The sequence below is a fragment of the Pristiophorus japonicus genome, chromosome 4, assembly GCF_044704955.1.
Source record: "Pristiophorus japonicus isolate sPriJap1 chromosome 4, sPriJap1.hap1, whole genome shotgun sequence".
NCBI classification, from domain to species: domain Eukaryota; kingdom Metazoa; phylum Chordata; class Chondrichthyes; family Pristiophoridae; genus Pristiophorus; species Pristiophorus japonicus.
The window spans coordinates 2,984,949-2,998,965 of NC_091980.1; positions in this window are offsets into that span (position 1 = coordinate 2,984,949).

Here is a 14,017-nt window from a genome sequence, read left to right on the forward strand (position 1 = left end):
AGGGGCAGTACTGAGGGAGTGCCGCACTGTCGGAGGGGCAATACTGAGGGAGCGCGGCACTGTCGGAGGGGCAGTACTGAGGGAGCATCACACTGTCGGAGGGGCAGTACGGAGGGAGTGCCGCTATGTCGGAGGGGCAGTACTGAGGGAGTGCTGCACTGTCGGAGGGGCAGTACTGAGGGTATGCTGCACTGTCGGAGGGGCAGTACTGAGGGAGTGCCGCACTGTCGGAGGGGCAATACTGAGGGAGCGCGGCACTGTCGGAGGGGCAGTACTGAGGGAGCGTTGCACTGTCAGAGGGGCAGTACTGAGGGAACACGCACTGTCGGAGGGGCAGTACTGAGGGAGCGCTGCATTTTCGGAGGGGCAGTACTGAGAGGGTTCTGCACTGTTCGAAGGGCACAACTGAGGGAGCACCGCACTGTCGGAGGGTCAGCACTGAGGGAGTGCTGCACTGTCGGAGGGGCAGTACTGAGGGAATACGCACTGTCGGAGGGGCAGTACTGAGGGAGCGCTGCACTTTCGGAGGGGCAGTACTGAGGGAGTGCTGCACTGTCGGAGGGGCAGTACTGAGGGAGTGCTGCACTGTCAGAGGGGCAGTTCTCAGGGAGTGCTGCACTGTCGGAGGGGCAGTACTGAGGGAGCGCTGCACTTTCGGAGGGGTAGGACTGAGGGATGTCGCACTGTCGGAGGGGCAGTACTGAGGGAGTGCTGCACTGTCGGAGGGGCAGTACTGAGGGAGTGCCGCACTGTCGGAGGGGCAGTACTGAGGGAGCGCTGCACTGTCAGAGGGGCAGTACTGAGGGAACACGCACTGTCGGAGGGGCAGTACTGAGGGAACAAGCACTGTCAGAGGGGCAGTACTGAGGGAGCGCTGCACTTTCGGAGGGGCAGTACTGAGGGAACCCGCACTGTCGGAGGGGCAGGACTGAGAGAGTTCTGCACTGTTCGAAGGGCAGTACTGCGGGAGTGCTGTACTGTCGGAGGGGCGGTACTCAGGGAGTGCTGCACTGTCGGAGGGGCAGTACTGAGGGAGCGCCGCACTGTCGGAGGGGCAGTACTGAGGGAACACGCACTGTCGGAGGGGCAGGACTGAGAGAGTTCTGCACTGTTCGAAGGGCAGTACTGCGGGAGTGCTGTACTGTCGGAGGGGCGGTACTCAGGGAGTGCTGCACTGTCGGAGGGGCAGTACTCAGGGAGCGCCGCACTGTCGGAGGGGCAGTACTGAGGGAACACGCACTGTCGGAGGGGCAGTACTGAGGGAACACGCACTGTCGGAGGGGCAGTACTGAGGGAGCGCTGCACTTTCGGAGGGGCAGTACTCAGGGAGTGCCGCACTGTCGGAGAGGCAGTACTGAGGGAGCGCTGCACTGTCAGAGGGGCAGTACTGAGGGAACACGCACTGTCGGAGGGGCAGTACTGAGGGAGCGCTGCACTGTCAGAGGGGCAGTACTGAGGGAACACGCACTGTCGGAGGGGCAGTACTGAGGGAGTGCCGCACTGTCGGAGGGGCAGTACTGAGGGAGCGCTGCACTGTCAGAGGGGCAGTACTGAGGGAACACGCACTGTCGGAGGGGCAGTACTGAGGGAACGCGCACTGTCGGAGGGGCAGTACTGAGGGAGCGCTGCACTGTCAGAGGGACAGTACTGAGGGAACACGCACTGTCGGAGGGGCAGTACTGAGGGAACACGCACTGTCGGAGGGGCAGTACTGAGGGAGCGCCGCACTGTCGGAGGGGCGGTACTCAGGGAGCGCTGCACTTTCGGAGGGGCAGGGCTGAGGGAGTGTCGCACTGTCAGAGGGGCAGTACTGAGGGAGTGTCGCATTGACAGAGGGGCAGTACTCAGAGAGCGCCGCACTGTCGGAGGGGCAATACAGAGGGAGCGCGGCACTGTCGGAAGGGCAGTACTGAGGGAATGCCGCAATGTCGGAGGGGGAGTACTGAGGGAGCGCTGCACTTTCGGAGGGGCAGGGCTGAGGGAGTGTCGCACTGTCAGAGGGGCAGTACTGAGGGAGTGTCGCATTGTCAGAGGGGCAGTACTGAGGGAGTTCTGCACTGTCGGAGGGGCAGTACTGAGGGAACCTGCACTGTCGGAGGGGCAGTACTGAGGGAGTGTCGCATTGTCAGAGGGGCAGTACTGAGGGAGTTCTGCACTGTCGGAGGGGCAGTACTGAAGGAGGTCTGCACTGTCGGAGGGGCAGTACTCAGGGAGCGCCGCACTGTCGGAGGGGCAGTACTCAGGGAGCGCCGCATTGTCGGAGGGGCAGTACTGAGGGAGCGTCGCACTGTCGGAGGGGCAATACTGAGGTAGCACCGCACTGTCGGAGGGACAGTACTGAGTGAGGGAGCGCTGCACTGTAGGAGGGACAGTACTGAGGGAGCGCCCCACTGTCGGAGGGGCAGTACTGAGGGAGTGCTGCACTGTCGGAGGGGCAGAACTGAGGGAGTGCCGCACTGTCGGAGGGGCAGTACTGAGGGAGCACCGCACTGTCGGAGGGGCAGTACTGAGGGAGCATCACACTGTCGGAGGGGCAGTACGGAGGGAGTGCCGCTATGTCGGAGGGGCAGTACTGAGGGAGTGCTGCACTGTCGGAGGGGCAGTACTGAGGGTATGTTGCACTGTCAGAGGGCAGAACTGAGGGAGTGTCGCACTGTCAGAGATGCAGTACTGAGGGAACACGCACTGTCGGAGGGGCAGTACTGAGGGAACACGCACTGTCGGAGGGGCAGTACTGAGGGAGTGCTGCACTGTCAGAGGGGCAGTTCTCAGGGAGTGCTGTACTGTCGGAGGGGCAGTACTGAGGGAGCGCTGCACTTTCGGAGGGGCAGGACTGAGGGAGTGTCGCACTGTCGGAGGGGCTGTACTGAGGGAGCACCGCACTGTCGGAGGGGCAGTACTGAGGGAGCGTTGCACTGTCAGAGGGGCAGTACTGAGGGAACACGCACTGTCGGAGGGGCAGTACTGAGGGAGCGCTGCATTTTCGGAGGGGCAGTACTGAGAGAGTTCTGCACTGTTCGAAGGGCACTACTGAGGGAGCACCGCACTGTCGGAGGGTCAGCACTGAGAGAGTGCTGCACTGTCGGAGGGGCAGTACTGAGGGAACATGCACTGTCGGAGGGGCAGTACTGAGGGAGCGCTGCACTGTCGGAGGGGCAGTACTGAGGGTGTGCTGCACTGTCAGAGGGACAGAACTGAGGGAGTGTCGCACTGTCAGAGGGGCAGTACTGAGGGAACACGCACTATCGGAGGGGCAGTACTGAGGGAATACGCACTGTCGGAGGGGCAGTACTGAGGGAGCACCGCACTGTCGGAGGGGCAGTACTGAGGGAGCACCGCACTGTCGGAGGGGCAGTACTGAGGGAGCGCTGCACTGTCAGAGGGGCAGTACTGAGGGAAGACGCTCTGTCGGAGGGGCAGTACTGAGGGACCGCTGCACTTTCGGAGGGGCAGTACTGAGGGAACACGCACTGTCGGAGGGGCAGCACTGAGGGAACACGCACTGTCAGAGGGGCAGTACTGAGGGAGCGATGCACTTTCGGAGGGGCAGTACTGAGGGAGTGCTGCACTGTCGGAGGGGCAGTTCTCAGGGAGTGCTGCACTGTCGAAGGGGCAGTACTGAGGGAGCGCTGCACTTTCGAGGGGTAGGACTGAGGGATTGTCGCACTGTCGGAGGGGCAGTACTGAGGGAGCACCGCACTGTCGGAGGGGCAGTACTGGGGGAGCGCTGCACTGTCAGAGGGGCAGTACTGAGGGAACACGCACTGTTGGAGGGGCAGTACTGAGGGAGCGCTGCACTTTCGGAGGGGCAGTACTGAGGGAACCCGTACTGTCGGATGGGCAGTACTGAGGGAGTGCTGCACTGTCGGAGGGGCAGTACTGAAGGAGCGCCGCACTGTCGGAGGGGCAGTACTGAGGGAGTGCTGCACTGTCGGAGGAGCAGTACTGAAGGAGCGCCGCACTGTCGGAGGGGCAGTACTGAGGGAGCACCGCACTGTCGGAGGGGCGGTACTCAGGGAGTGCTGCACTGTTGGAGGGGCAGTACTGAGGGTGTGCTGCACTGTCAGAGGGCAGAACTGAGGGAGTGTCGCACTGTCAGAGGGGCAGTACTGAGGGAACACGCACTGTCGGAGGGGCAGTACTGAGGGAACACGCACTGTCGGAGGGGCACTACTGAGGGAGTGCTGCACTGTCAGAGGGGCAGTTCTCAGGGAGTGCTGCACTGTCGGAGGGGCAGTACTGAGGGAGCGCTGCACTTTCGGAGGGGCAGTACTGAGGGAACACGCACTGTCGGAGGGGCAGCACTGAGGGAACACGCACTGTCGGAGGGGCAGTACTGAGGGAGCGATGCACTTTCGGAGGGGCAGTACTGAGGGAACCCGCACTGTCGGAGGGGCAGTACTGAGAGAGTTCTGCACTGTTCGAAGGGCAGTACTGAGGGAGCACCGCACTATCGGAGGGTCAGTACTGAGGGAGCACCGCACTGTCGGAGGGGCAGTACTGAGGGAGCACCGCACTGTCGGAGGGGCAGTACTGAGGGAGCGCTGCACTGTCAGAGGGGCAGTACTGAGGGAACACGCACTGTCGGAGGGGCAGTACTGAGGGAGCGCTGCATTTTCGGAGGGGCAGTACTGAGAGAGTTCTGCACTGTTCGAAGAGCACTACTGAGGGAGCACCGCACTGTCGGAGGGTCAGCACTGAGGGAGTGCTGCACTGTCGGAGGGGCAGTACTGAGGGAACACGCACTGTCGGAGGGGCAGTACTGAGGGAGCGCTGCACTTTCGGAGGGGCAGTACTGAGGGAGTGCTGCACTGTCGGAGGGGCAGCACTGAGGGTGTGCTGCACTGTCAGAGGGACAGAACTGAGGGAGTGTCGCACTGTCAGAGGCGCAGTACTGAGGGAACACGCACTATCGGAGGGGCAGTACTGAGGGAAGACGCACTTTCAGAGGGGCAGTACTGAGGGAGTGCTGCACTGTCAGAGGGGCAGTTCTCAGGGAGTGCTGCACTGTCGAAGGGGCAGTACTGAGGGAGCGCTGCACTTTCGAGGGGTAGGACTGAGGGATTGTCGCACTGTCGGAGGGGCAGTACTGAGGGAGCACCGCACTGTCGGAGGGGCAGTACTGAGGGAGCGCTGCACTGTCAGAGGGGCAGTACAGAGGGAACACGCAATGTCGGAGGGGCAGTACTGAGGGAACACGCACTGTTGGAGGGGCAGTACTGAGGGAGCGCTGCACTGTCGGAGGGGCAGTACTGAGGGAACCCGTACTGTCGGAGGGGCAGCACTGAGAGAATTCTGCACTGTTCGAAGGGCAGTACTGAGGGAGTGCTGCTCTGTCGGAGGGGCAGTACTGAAGGAGCGCCGCACTGTCGGAGGGGCAGTACTGAGGGAGCACCGCACTGTCGGAGGGGCGGTACTCAGGGAGTGCTGCACTGTCGGAGGGTCAGTACTGAGGGAGTGCTGCACTGTCGGAGGGGCAGTACTGAGGGAGTGCCGCACTGTCGGAGGGTCAGTACTGAGGGAGTGCCGCACTGTCGGAGGGGCAGTACTGAGGGAGTGCCGCACTGTCGGAGGGGCAGTACTGAGGGAGCGCTGCACTTTCGGAGGGGCAGTACTCAGGGAGTGCCGCACTGTCGGAGGGGCAGTACTGAGGGAGTGCTGCACTGTCGGAGGGGCGGTACTCAGGGAGTGCTGCACTGTCGGAGGGGCAGTACTCAGGGAGCGCCGCACTGTCGGAGGGGCAGTACTGAGGGAACACGCACTGTCGGAGGGGCAGTACTGAGGGAACACGCACTGTCGGAGGGGCAGTACTGAGGGAGCGCCGCACTGTCGGAGGGGCAGTACTGAGGGAGTGCCGCACTGTCGGAGGGGCAGTACTGAGGGAGCGCTGCACTGTCAGAGGGGCAGTACTGAGGGAACACGCACTGTCGGAGGGGCGGTACTGAGGGAACACGCACTGTCGCAGGGGCAGTACTGAGGGAGCGCTGCACTTTCGGAGGGGCAGTACTGAGGGAACCCGCACTTTCGGAGGGGCAGTACTGAGGGAGTGTCGCATTGTCAGAGGGGCAGTACTCAGAGAGCACCGCACTGTCGGAGGGGCAATACAGAGGGAGCGCGGCACTGTCGGAAGGGCAGTACTGAGGGAATGCCGCAATGTCGGAGGGGCAGTACTGAGGGAGTTCTGCACTTTCGGAGGGGCAGGGCTGAGGGAGTGTCGCACTGTCAGAGGGGCAGTACTGAGGGAGTGTCGCACTGTCGGAGGGGCAGTACTGAGGGAGTTCTGCACTGTCGGAGGGGCAGTACTGAGGGAGTTCTGCACTGTCGGAGGGGCAGTACTGAGGGAACCTGCACTGTCGGAGGGGCAGTACTAAGGGAGTGTCGCATTGTCAGAGGGGCAGTACTGAGGGAACACGCACTATCGGAGGGGCAGTACTGAGGGAAGACGCACTTTCAGAGGGGCAGTACTGAGGGAGTGCTGCACTGTCAGAGGGGCAGTTCTCAGGGAGTGCTGCACTGTCGAAGGGGCAGTACTGAGGGAGCGCTGCACTTTCGAGGGGTAGGACTGAGGGATTGTCGCACTGTCGGAGGGGCAGTACTGAGGGAGCACCGCACTGTCGGAGGGGCAGTACTGAGGGAGCGCTGCACTGTCAGAGGGGCAGTACAGAGGGAACACGCAATGTCGGAGGGGCAGTACTGAGGGAACACGCACTGTTGGAGGGGCAGTACTGAGGGAGCGCTGCACTGTCGGAGGGGCAGTACTGAGGGAACCCGTACTGTCGGAGGGGCAGCACTGAGAGAATTCTGCACTGTTCGAAGGGCAGTACTGAGGGAGTGCTGCTCTGTCGGAGGGGCAGTACTGAAGGAGCGCCGCACTGTCGGAGGGGCAGTACTGAGGGAGCACCGCACTGTCGGAGGGGCGGTACTCAGGGAGTGCTGCACTGTCGGAGGGTCAGTACTGAGGGAGTGCTGCACTGTCGGAGGGGCAGTACTGAGGGAGTGCCGCACTGTCGGAGGGTCAGTACTGAGGGAGTGCCGCACTGTCGGAGGGGCAGTACTGAGGGAGTGCCGCACTGTCGGAGGGGCAGTACTGAGGGAGCGCTGCACTTTCGGAGGGGCAGTACTCAGGGAGTGCCGCACTGTCGGAGGGGCAGTACTGAGGGAGTGCTGCACTGTCGGAGGGGCGGTACTCAGGGAGTGCTGCACTGTCGGAGGGGCAGTACTCAGGGAGCGCCGCACTGTCGGAGGGGCAGTACTGAGGGAACACGCACTGTCGGAGGGGCAGTACTGAGGGAACACGCACTGTCGGAGGGGCAGTACTGAGGGAGCGCCGCACTGTCGGAGGGGCAGTACTGAGGGAGTGCCGCACTGTCGGAGGGGCAGTACTGAGGGAGCGCTGCACTGTCAGAGGGGCAGTACTGAGGGAACACGCACTGTCGGAGGGGCGGTACTGAGGGAACACGCACTGTCGCAGGGGCAGTACTGAGGGAGCGCTGCACTTTCGGAGGGGCAGTACTGAGGGAACCCGCACTTTCGGAGGGGCAGTACTGAGGGAGTGTCGCATTGTCAGAGGGGCAGTACTCAGAGAGCACCGCACTGTCGGAGGGGCAATACAGAGGGAGCGCGGCACTGTCGGAAGGGCAGTACTGAGGGAATGCCGCAATGTCGGAGGGGCAGTACTGAGGGAGTTCTGCACTTTCGGAGGGGCAGGGCTGAGGGAGTGTCGCACTGTCAGAGGGGCAGTACTGAGGGAGTGTCGCACTGTCGGAGGGGCAGTACTGAGGGAGTTCTGCACTGTCGGAGGGGCAGTACTGAGGGAGTTCTGCACTGTCGGAGGGGCAGTACTGAGGGAACCTGCACTGTCGGAGGGGCAGTACTAAGGGAGTGTCGCATTGTCAGAGGGGCAGTACTGAGGGAGTTCTGCACTGTCGGAGGGGCAGTACTGAGGGAACACGCACTGTCGGAGGGGCAATACTGAGGTAGCACCGCACTGTCGGAGCGACAGTACTGAGGGAGTGTCGGAGTGTCGCATTGTCGGAGGGGCAGTACTGAGGGAGTGCTGCACTGTCGGAGGGGCAATACTGAGGGAGCGCCGCACTGTCGGAGGGACAGTACTGAGTGAGGGAGCGCTGCACTGTAGGAGGGACAGTACTGAGTGAGGGAGCGCTGCACTGTCGGAGAGACAGTACTGAGAGAGTGCTGCACTGTCGGAGGGGCAGTACTGAGAGAGCGCCGCACTGTCGGAGGGGCAATACTGAGGGAGCGCCGCACTGTCGGAGGGACAGTACTGAGTGAGGGAGCGCTGCACTGTAGGAGGGACAGTACTGAGGGAGCGCCCCACTGTCGGAGGGGCAGTACTGAGGGAGTGCTGCACTGTCGGAGGGGCAGTACTGAGGGAGTGCTGTACTGTCGGAGGGGCAGTACTGAGGGAGCGCTGCACTTTCGGAGGGGCAGGACTGAGAGAGTTCTGCACTGTTCGAAGGGCACTACTGAGGGAGCACCGCACTGTCGGAGGGTCAGCACTGAGGGAGTGCTGCACTGTCGGAGGGGCAGTACTGAGGGAACATGCACTGTCGGAGGGGCAGTACTGAGGGAGCGCTGCACTGTCGGAGGGGCAGTACTGAGGGTGTGCTGCACTGTCAGAGGGGCAGTACTGAGGGAACACGCACTATCGGAGGGGCAGTACTGAGGGAGCGCTGCACTTTCGGAGGGGCAGTACTGAGGGAGTGCTGCACTGTCGGAGGGGCAGTACTGAGGGAGTGCTGCACTGTCAGAGGGGCAGTTCTCAGGGAGTGCTGCACTGTCGGAGGGGCAGTACTGAGGGAGCGCTGCACTTTCGGAGGGGTAGGACTGAGGGATGTCGCACTGTCGGAGGGGCAGTACTGAGGGAGCACCGCACTGTCGGAGGGGCAGTACTGAGGGAGCGCTGCACTGTCAGAGGGGCAGTACTGAGGGAACACGCACTGTCGGAGGGGCAGTACTGAGGGAGTGCTGCACTGTCGGAGGGGCAGTACTGAGGGAGTGCCGCACTGTCGGAGGGGCAGTACTGAGGGAGCGCTGCACTGTCAGAGGGGCAGTACTGAGGGAACACGCACTGTCGGAGGGGCAGTACTGAGGGAACGAGCACTGTCGGAGGGGCAGTACTGAGGGAGCGCTGCACTTTCGGAGGGGCAGTACTGAGGGAACCCGCACTGTCGGAGGGGCAGGACTGAGAGAGTCCTGCACTGTTCGAAGGGCAGTACTGCGGGAGTGCTGTACTATCGGAGGGGCGGTACTCAGGGAGTGCTGCACTGTCGGAGGGGCAGTACTGAGGGAGCGCCGCACTGTCGGAGGGGCAGGACTGAGAGAGTTCTGCACTGTTCGAAGGGCAGTACTGCGGGAGTGCTGTACTGTCGGAGGGGCAGTACTGAGGGAGTGCTGCACTGTCGGAGAGGCAGTACTGAGGGAGCGCTGCACTGTCGGAGGGGCAGTACTGAGTGAGCGCAGCACTGTCGGAGGGGCAGTAATGAGGGAGTGCCGCACTGTCGGAGGGGCAATACTGAGGGAGCGCTGCACTTTCGGAGGGGCAGTACTGAGGGAGTGCTGGACTGTCGCAGGGACAGTACTGAGGGAGTGCTGCACTGTCGCAGGGACAGTACTGAGGGAGCGCTGCACTTTCAGAGGGGCAGTACTGAGGGAGTGCTGGACTGTCGCAGGGACAGTACTGAGAGTGCGACGCACTGTCGGATGGAAGTCCTGAGGGAGTGCCGCACTGTCGGAGGGGCAGTACGGAGTGAGTGCCGCACCTTCGGAGGGGCAGTACTGAGGGGGCACAGCAATGTCGGAGGGGCAGTTCTGAGGGTGTGCCGCACTGTCGGAGGGGCAGTACTGAGAGAGTGCCGCACTGTCGGAGGGGCAGTACTGAGGGAGCGCTGCACTGTCGGTGGGACAGTACTGAGATAGCGCCTCACTGTCGAAGGGGCAGTACTGAGGGAGAGCCGCACTGTCGAAGGGGCAGTACTGAGGGGGCACAGCAATGTCGGAGGGGCAGTTCTGAGGGTGTGCCGCACTGTCGGAGAGGCAATACTGAGGTAGCACCGCACTGTCGGAGGGACAGTACTGAGGGAGTGTCGGAGTGTCGCATTGTCGGAGGGGCAGTACTGAGGGAGTGCTGCACTGTCGGAGAGACAGTACTGAGAGAGTGCTGCACTGTCGGAGGGGCAGTACTGAGAGAGCGCCGCACTGTCGGAGGGGCAATACTGAGGGAGCGCCGCACTGTCGGAGGGACAGTACTGAGTGAGGGAGCGCTGCACTGTAGGAGGGACAGTACTGAGGGAGCGCCCCACTGTCGGAGGGGCAGTACTGAGGGAGTGCTGCACTGTCGGAGGGGCAGTACTGAGGGAGTACTGTACTGTCGGAGGGGCAGTACTGAGGGAGCGCTGCACTTTCGGAGGGGCAGGACTGAGAGAGTTCTGCACTGTTCGAAGGGCACTACTGAGGGAGCACCGCACTGTCGGAGGGTCAGCACTGAGGGAGTGCTGCACTGTCGGAGGGGCAGTACTGAGGGAACATGCACTGTTGGAGGGGCAGTACTGAGGGAGCGCTGCACTGTCGGAGGGGCAGTACTGAGGGTGTGCTGCACTGTCAGAGGGACAGAACTGAGGGAGTGTCGCACTGTCAGAGGGGCAGTACTGAGGGAACACGCACTGTCGGAGGGGCAGTACTGAGGGAATACGCACTGTCGGAGGGGCAGTACTGAGGGAGCGCTGCACTTTCGGAGGGGCAGTACTGAGGGAGTGCTGCACTGTCGGAGGGGCAGTACTGAGGGAGTGCTGCACTGTCAGAGGGGCAGTTCTCAGGGAGTGCTGCACTGTCGGAGGGGCAGTACTGAGGGAGCGCTGCACTTTCGGAGGGGTAGGACTGAGGGATGTCGCACTGTCGGAGGGGCAGTACTGAGGGAGCACCACACTGTCGGAGGGGCAGTACTGAGGGAGCGCTGCACTGTCAGAGGGGCAGTACTGAGGGAACACGCACTGTCGGAGGGGCAGTACTGAGGGAGTGCTGCACTGTCGGAGGGGCAGTACTGAGGGAGTGCCGCACTGTCGGAGGGGCAGTACTGAGGGAGCGCTGCACTGTCAGAGGGGCAGTACTGAGGGAACACGCACTGTCGGAGGGGCAGTACTGAGGGAACAAGCACTGTCGGAGGGGCAGTACTGAGGGAGCGCTGCACTTTCGGAGGGGCAGTACTGAGGGAACCCGCACTGTCGGAGGGGCAGGACTGAGAGAGTCCTGCACTGTTCGAAGGGCAGTACTGCGGGAGTGCTGTACTATCGGAGGGGCGGTACTCAGGGAGTGCTGCACTGTCGGAGGGGCAGTACTGAGGGAGCGCCGCACTGTCGGAGGGGCAGGACTGAGAGAGTTCTGCACTGTTCGAAGGGCAGTACTGCGGGAGTGCTGTACTGTCGGCGGGGCAGTACTGAGGGAGTGCTGCACTGTCGGAGAGGCAGTACTGAGGGAGCGCTGCACTGTCGGAGTGACAGAACTGAGGGATTGCCGCACTGTCGGAGGGGCAGTACTGAGGGAGTGCCGCACTGTCGGAAGGGCAGTACTGAGGGAGTGCCGCACTGTCGGAAGGGCAGTACTGAGGGAGCGATGCACTGTCGGAGGGTCAGTACTGAGGGAGCGCTGCACTGTCGGAGGGGCAATACTGAGGGAGTTCTGCACTGTTCGAAGGGCAGTACCGAGGGAGCGCTGCACTGTCGGAGGGGCAGTACTGAGTGAGCGCAGCACTGTCGGAGGGGCAGTAATGAGGGAGTGCCGCACTGTCGGAGGGGCAATACTGAGGGAGCGCTGCACTTTCGGAGGGGCAGTACTGAGGGAGTGCTGGACTGTCGCAGGGACAGTACTGAGGGAGTGCTGCACTGTCGCAGGGACAGTACTGAGGGAGCGCTGCACTTTCGGAGGGGCAGTACTGAGGGAGTGCTGGACTGTCGCAGGGACAGTACTGAGAGTGCGACGCACTGTCGGATGGAAGTCCTGAGGGAGTGACGCACTGTCGGAGGGGCAGTACGGAGTGAGTGCCGCACCTTCGGAGGGGCAGTACTGAGGGGGCACAGCAATGTCGGAGGGGCAGTTCTGAGGGTGTGCCGCACTGTCGGAGGGGCAGTACTGAGAGAGTGCCGCACTGTCGGAGGGGCAGTACTGAGAGAGTGCTGCACTGTCGGAGGGACAGTACTGAGAGAGTGCTGCACTGTCGGAGGGACAGTACTGAGATAGCGCCTCATTGTCGAAGGGGCAGTACTGAGGGAGAGCCGCACTGTCGAAGGGGCAGTACTGAGGGAACACGCACTGTCGGAGGGGCAATACTGAGGTAGCACCGCACTGTCGGAGGGACAGTACTGAGGGAATGTCGGAGTGTCGCATTGTCGGAGGGGCAGTACTGAGGGAGTGCTGCACTGTCGGAGGGGCAGTACTGAGAGAGCGCCGCACTGTCGGAGGGGCAATACTGAGGGAGCGCCGCACTGTCGGAGGGACAGTACTGAGTGAGGGAGCGCTGCACTGTAGGAGGGACAGTACTGAGGGAGCGCCCCACTGTCGGAGGGGCAGTACTGAGGGAGTGCTGCACTGTCGGAGGGGCAGTACTGAGGGAGTGCTGTACTGTCGGAGGGGCAGTACTGAGGGAGCGCTGCACTTTCGGAGGGGCAGGACTGAGAGAGTTCTGCACTGTTCGAAGGGCACTACTGAGGGAGCACCGCACTGTCGGAGGGTCAGCACTGAGGGAGTGCTGCACTGTCGGAGGGGCAGTACTGAGGGAACATGCACTGTCGGAGGGGCAGTACTGAGGGAGCGCTGCACTGTCGGAGGGGCAGTACTGAGGGTGTGCTGCACTGTCAGAGGGACAGAACTGAGGGAGTGTCGCACTGTCAGAGGGGCAGTACTGAGGGAACACGCACTATCGGAGGTGCAGTACTGAGGGAATACGCACTGTCGGAGGGGCAGTACTGAGGGAGCGCTGCACTTTCGGAGGGGCAGTACTGAGGGAGTGCTGCACTGTCGGAGGGGCAGTACTGAGGGAGTGCTGCACTGTCAGAGGGGCAGTTCTCAGGGAGTGCTGCACTGTCGGAGGGGCAGTACTGAGGGAGCGCTGCACTTTCGGAGGGGTAGGACTGAGGGATGTCGCACTGTCGGAGGGGCAGTACTGAGGGAGCACCGCACTGTCGGAGGGGCAGTACTGAGGGAGCGCTGCACTGTCAGAGGGGCAGTACTGAGGGAACACGCACTGTCGGAGGGGCAGTACTGAGGGAGTGCTGCACTGTCGGAGGGGCAGTACTGAGGGAGTGCCGCACTGTCGGAGGGGCAGTACTGAGGGAGCGCTGCACTGTCAGAGGGGCAGTACTGAGGGAACACGCACTGTCGGAGGGGCAGTACTGAGGGAGCGCTGCACTGTCAGAGGGGCAGTACTGAGGGAACACGCACTGTCGGAGGGGCAGTACTGAGGGAACAAGCACTGTCGGAGGGGCAGTACTGAGGGAGCGCTGCACTTTCGGAGGGGCAGGACTGAGAGAGTTCTGCACTGTCGGAGGGGCAGTACTGAGGGAACCCGCACTGTCGGAGGGGCAGGACTGAGAGAGTCCTGCACTGTTCGAAGGGCAGTACTGCGGGAGTGCTGTACTATCGGAGGGGCGGTACTCAGGGAGTGCTGCACTGTCGGAGGGGCAGTACTGAGGGAGCGCCGCACTGTCGGAGGGGCAGGACTGAGAGAGTTCTGCACTGTTCGAAGGGCAGTACTGCGGGAGTGCTGTACTGTCGGAGGGGCAGTACTGAGGGAGTGCTGCACTGTCGGAGAGGCAGTACTGAGGGAGCGCTGCACTGTCGGAGTGACAGAACTGAGGGATTGCCGCACTGTCGGAGGGGCAGTACTGAGGGAGTGCCGCACTGTCGGAAGGGCAGTACTGAGGGAGTGCCGCACTGTCGGAAGGGCAGTACTGAGGGAGCGATGCACTGTCGGAGGGTCAGTACTGAGGGAGCGCTGCACTGTCGG